The sequence below is a fragment of the Podarcis liolepis genome (assembly GCF_965112155.1).
Source record: "Podarcis liolepis genome assembly, chromosome: 8".
Classification (NCBI taxonomy): Eukaryota; Metazoa; Chordata; class Lepidosauria; order Squamata; family Lacertidae; genus Podarcis; species Podarcis liolepis.
The window spans coordinates 54,414,756-54,421,157 of record NC_139560.1 but is presented as its reverse complement, the minus strand read 5'-3'; the positions used below and the strand labels follow the sequence as shown (position 1 = coordinate 54,421,157).

General features: G+C 41.6%; 1 long non-coding RNA gene across 1 annotated transcript; it reads left to right on the top strand.

Annotated features, from left to right (window-relative positions):
- On the top strand, positions 1–5,079 carry LOC310714042. Its single transcript, XR_014529548.1, has 2 exons — positions 1–865; positions 4,544–5,079. It is a non-coding gene; the product is annotated as an uncharacterized lncRNA (long non-coding RNA).
- Positions 5,080–6,402: the final 1,323 nt, after the last annotated feature.

Sequence of the window (6,402 nt, the reverse complement as noted above, 5' to 3'; positions counted from 1 at the left end):
GAAAACCCTTTCCTTCTGAGCTGCTACAGTTAGCCTCCTCCAACCCTTTTTCCACAGAAGTTGCTATTGGGAAAGGAGAGGGCACCTTCTGTCTGTTTTGCCAAGAAACACAGCAATGGGCCATGGAAAACTGACATGAGGTATATCTCTTGAATCTGAAAGCTCATACCAATAGTGTCAGGCAGGGCTTTTTTTCAGCTGGAACTCGCCGGAATTCAGTGACAGCACCTCTAAGTTGGGCTCTATTGCCATTATAAGAGAACAAGGGAAGCATTCCTAGTCAGTTCCAGCACCTCTTTTTCTAGAAAAATAGCACTGGTGTCAGGTGTGAAAAACAGCTAGAAACTCCTACACTACTTGCTGCATAAATGGATTTTGTACTTTGTTCAGCCTCCACAAGAGTAGCTGAATGACAAATTATTACTTGAATGTGGTGCAGCTTTTCTGCTAAAGCATTCAAAGCGGTTTGCTATTTTAAATGATAATAGTAAAGTTACAAGGCAAAAGAATTGAACAGCAGAGCTGTTTCAGGACATTGGTGGGCTCTTCAGGAGCTGATGGCATTCACTCCCTGGTCTAAGCTTTTAAAAAGCAGCTTCTGGAAACTTAGCTCTTTCAATAAATACATATCTTGCCCAGTGCTGCATAATTGCCTGCTAGCTCTTTTACCTGAAGCCACCATAGTGCTGTGCAGTTTCTTCTACTATGAAAAGAGCAGAGTGCTTTGGCTATGATTCCTCCTCTCTTAGAAAGAGAGAATGAGAACACATCATCTACCGGCATCATATCCTACTGTTCTGTATACACGCTACCAGGAAGGCTTGCAAGAACGGGCATTTGAGGACCTATGACCAGACACTTAATGGTAGGTCTCTTTATTACTAACCTCATAATGTTCACATTCAGGTTCATCCTTGAAATCCTGTATCTAAACCCTGTCAATTTGTTGTTAAAATAGAAAATAAAAAACCTCAAACATGCAAATAAAAGCTTGCATGTGCATGCATTTTATCTTGCCTACTGACCAAAACTTGGGAGATGAATGAAATACCGGTAGTTTTTTAGATGCTACCATAAAAGGCATTTCCTCCCATCCCCTCAGTGAACCAAGAATCACTTGAAATTTGTTCTCATTATAATTCATGCACCTTGAATTAACTGTGATCAGGGCCAGATGCTGTTAATTTTGCCAGTCTTCTATACAAAATTGCATGGCAGCAGTGCCAAGGTAAGGAAAGGTTTGTGCTTCTGTTCTGGTGGGAAAGGCTGTGATTTTGACACACACAAAACAGATTGGCAAAAGCTGAAGGATAGACACTGTAGTTCTCCAAACAACATATTAATTTATGGAATTGCTTATTCCCAAGGTGGCCACTAGCAAAAGGCCAAATAGACAGTGCAAGAGTCCCTGAGCTAGATCAGGACTATGAAACTGGAGAAGTGGAGGTGATTAACCCTTTGACCTAACGATCCTAATCAGAATCTTCTCCCCATGTCTGCTATTTGCAGCGGGAGGAAAAATCACATTGGCACCCATAAAAGTCTCCTCTCATTGTAGCAGGCATCCCCAGTTATTGGGGGTGAGCATGGATGAAGGGTTTACTACCCACACTATGATCCCAATTCTTCTATGTCCATTTTGCAATTCTTTGAGGTGGGGGGCATACTTGTTATACAGACTGACATTCTAGGCTATCAAGCCAGGTTTTGTGTAACTTTTCACTGGTCTCTGCAACATTTGCTTGTAGCTGCTTAGCTGTTATGACCATGTCTTATGTTTGCCTTTAGCCAGATGGGTTTCACTTTTTAAAAAAATGCAAAACAATAAAGGGAACTTTGTATCTAAGTTGCTAAAGGCTTCATGTGGTCCTTGCCTCACTTTATTTTAACAAGAACTGTGTACCAGGAGCATTGAGTGAAAAGTACAATCCATTTGTAAGTAGGAAAGTCACTTTGAGCTATTGTTTTGACTAACATGAAAGGTCATTTGAACTACAATTCCCAGAACACTCCTGTAACTGATCCTGCATGTTCGCCAAACAAATGATGATCCATCTTTCGGAAGCCAGATTGATGGATTATGATTCCCTGAAGTTCAAAGGATTGACTCTGACTGCAGAGTGCCTCATTATAGTTGTGTGTGGTATTCCCTCGCTCCTGTTTCAAGCCATCCATATATTATATTTTTCCACCTTGAAGGTTTGGTGACTGCATGAACTCCTTGGCCTTCTCCGATGTGTCTGCCTTAGCAGAACAGTACAATGCAACTGGAAAATGCTTCTTAACTGTGGAGCATGTCATGATTAGGCTTCTTCTTTTCAGTTTGTATTTGCTGCCAGGCCTAGCTTTGAATTACTTTTTAAAGTTCAAACAGCATTCTCCCCAACGCCTTACCTCCCTGCCTTTTCCCCTTCGAGAGAGAGAGACCATGTATATATAGCATATGGTTACCAGATTTTTTTCAATGAATCCAGGGACACCTTTTTTTTTTTTTTGAAGCTGAGTAGCAACAGGGAATCAGTAATAATAAATAATAATATATTTTTATTTATACCCCACCCTTCCTGGTTCAGAAAACGGGGCTCAGGGCGGCTAACAACAAATTTAAAACACTTAATTGATACAGTATAAAACGTGAATAACAATAAATTCAGAATTCAAAAATCAATTTAGGGGGAAAATCCATCCATAACTGGGCAATGGCACACCACCCACCCGTAACTCCCAAGCCTTCCCTGATCTCCTGCCCCCTTTGATTTGACTGATTGGAGAGGCTCGGAAGTCAGGGACAGGTGGCAGTTGCCCAGTTTTTTAAAAACTCTGCACATTTATATTTCACAGGGTGTGAAAGAAGGGCTTTGCACCTTGCCTGGCAGATAAACTGCGCCTCTTTTGCCTCTCCTGGGCAATGGACGCCCGACTGCGACTCCTGAGCCTCCCCTGATCTGTCAAAACAAAGGGGGAAGGGAGCAGGAGATCAGGGAAGGCTCGGGAGTCACAGGCGGGTGGCGTGCCATTGCCCAGGAGGTTACCCTAATTCTGGTAACCCTAATTTAGCAGCTTCATGGCAGACAGAAATTCAAAACATGCAATTCTTAGCATGGAGATAGAAAGCTTCACCTATTGACTTTCTCCTGTTCCTTAGGGACCAGACCTTGCAACAAACAAACCCATTTTCCAACTGTTCTCATAGTTACGTAGTTACATCCTCCACAGTGTAAAGATTGCATTAATTTGCTTGCCTTCTAACATGATCATCATCTGCCAGCAATGTCTCTTGACAGTTGTACCCAAGCTACAGGGTCCAGTGTAGGCATTTTGCCACTTTTCCTCCTCCAAAGCCAGCACGGTGTCAATTTTCTATCTCTTTCTGCCCCCTTGCCACCTCCCCTGTTCAGACTTGATGTTTTAGGCATGTTTATTTGGTTTATTTTTTTGTTCTGCATCTTTTTTGTTTTTATAAATAAAGCAAATGTGTATGTACACACTTTTTTTTTGCTGCAATTGGGAGGGGTGGTGTTGGTTAATATTTATTTATTATTATTTATTAAATTGGTTGACCAAAACCTGGTATGTGTGTAGATGGATCTATCACGGGCTCACCACTCAAGTTATGTACCCCCTTGTATGCTGGATGCTGTCCCTTGCACTTCCTAAAAAAGCGCCTCAGTTTTCATGCTGAGGCCCATACAGTTCATTTGGGGGATCTGCCATGTTCTACAGCAGTTCACAAGTAATCCTTCAACACATCCACCATATGCATTTTATGTTATGAACTGCCCTGACATCCATGGATGAAGGGCGGTATACAAATTTAATAAATAATACTACATAGAGGCTAGAGCAACCTTTCTCAAACTTGGGTCTCTAGATGTTGTTGGACAACAACTCCCATCATCCCTGACCACTGGTTATGGTAGCTAGAAATGATGGGAGTTGTAGTCCAACAACATCTGGGGACCCAAATTTGAGAAATACTGGACTGACAGACTTGCCGCATGGTATCTATGCCTCTTCTATTTGCACTGTCCATATGGAGCGTCAGCATGGAATGTATATGTGAGTCGGCTCTCCTTCCCAATTTTCTGAATTGAAGCTATTGGGGATGAAGAAGAATGGGGGAAGGAGCCACAGTCCCACTCCCCTCTAAGCAGTTCTCTCTAGTTTGGTTTGAATCTCCTTGGTTTGTAGCTTCTTTGAAACTTCCCAGGTGACCTTTGGAATCTCAGCATCATAAGCTTATTTTAAGATCTATGTTGTTGCCTGGGCCCAGCAGTGTCTGCAATCTATTTTTCATTCCCGAAATCCTGTTGACTGTCAGGACAACTTATTTCATCTAGCTAAGTGCGATAGATCTGCAGATTTGTCTGGAGTGTGATGTCTCTCAAAGCATAATGCTTGTGCAGGGTTTTAGCAGGCTGTGTGGAAACCAAGTTACTGCAGTGTCATGACAAAGTCACAGTTTATCCAGAGAATTAAATGCTGTGAGCAATGCTGTCCAGTCACAGTTGGGATGTTACAAATTTTACGATTGTTCTCACAGGACTTTTCAGATACGGCTGATGAAAAGCAGGCGGCGAGGCTTTCGCCTCAAGAGAAGAAGCAAGAAGAGAAAGAAATACTATCTATCTTGACCTTCTTTTTAGACTCTCAGCAGGATGTCGGTGACCATCCTGGTAGGAACCCGAGAATTACGCACCATGCTTGTGATTACACTCTCTGTATTTCCTGCCACCAATGGCAAACCTTGCCGTTCTAATGATAACTTGCAGCTTCAAATTCATGTGAAAAATGACAAGGCCTTCACAGCTTGAATAATAAAAATGATGGCTCCTAGGTTTATATTAGGAAAAGTACTTGCTTCTCCGAATGCAGTGCTATCCCCAACATGTGATAGTCAGGCTACACTTCTTGAATCTTGCCACTAAGTCAAGAATGTTTATAACTTAAAAGTAGGGATGGGTAAATATGTTAATTTTTACTTCTCTCAATTGCTCATTTCCCCCATCTTAAATTCAGTTCTTAGCTTCTCCACATCAGTGTGCACTTTTTTGTATTAAACAGAACTTCCTGTGAAAACTTCATCAAGCTTTTTTGTGCAAATGTTTCCTACTATGCACATGTTTGCAAAGCAATTTTTGTATGTAATTTTAACGAATACATGTATTTATATGCACACATTTCCCTAGTACATGCATTTTTGCACCTATCACCTGGCCAGAGAGGTTTGCCTACTTGGGCACCACCCAATGAAATTATTTCCTCTGTCACTGGAAGACATGTACCTTTTACTGGATGGCTGAAGAAACTGGGACTGTCCATATGTTGCTGGACTGTAACTCAGAGTGCTGGTTTTGGCATTTGCCTGTAAAGCCTCAAACAGCCCAGGAATGCAATAGCTCAAGGACCACCACTCCCCATATGAACCAACCAGAACCCTGAGATCATAATCTGAGGCCCTTCTCTGTGTGCCTCCTCCACAAGAGGTCCAGAGGGCAGCATCACAAGAAGGGGCCTTTTCTGTTGTGCCCCCCCATTTGTGTAATGCTCCCCCAATGAGGTTTGCCTGGCACCCTCATTATACATCTATAGGCGCCAGACAAAAATGTTCTTCAACCAGGCCTTTGACTGATTAACATTCTATATCCTTTTATATGTGTTTGTTGGAGGGTGTGTGTGTGTTATTGTTCTGTTCTGTTCTTGTTTTTATCATGTAGATTGTGTTTCTATTTTGTATTTTTATGCTGTGAACTGCTCTGAGATCTTTGGACAAAGAACTGTACACAAATTTAACAAACAAACAACTAATAATAATAATAATTTCATTATTTATACCCTGCCCATCTGGCTGGGTTGCCCCAGCCACAGTAGGCAGCTTCCAAGACATATAAAAATGTAATAAAAGGTTAAACATTAAAAACTACTTGTTCCTGACCATTGGGCCAGGCTGACTGGGGCTGGTGGGTTGAAGTTCAACAGAATCTGGTGGGCTGGAGGTTGCCCACCTTTGTTTCACTGCAACTTATAATATAATAGTAGGGGAGGGGAGCTTGTAAAACAAGTTTACTGATCAATTAACTATATGGCAGTGAATAACTGTGCAGGTATGATAAAGCACTTTGACTAGGTCATACTAATCTCCTCATTCCAGGTATAGCTTGTAAATGTATGCATATGTATAAGTAAGTAGTGAGGAGTTGAAATATATGCAGGTTATATGCAGTAAATTATATGAGAAAGAGGGAGAGCATGAATCTTATGCTGAATTATTCAACAGAGATTTGCTAGGAAAGGAAATATGGCACATCTCTCACACTGGCCATTCTCTCCTCTCATTACTTTTGAGCACTTAAGCCATTTTTCCATGGAGACTTTCATTACAGAGGTAGTTAACCAAGGGGC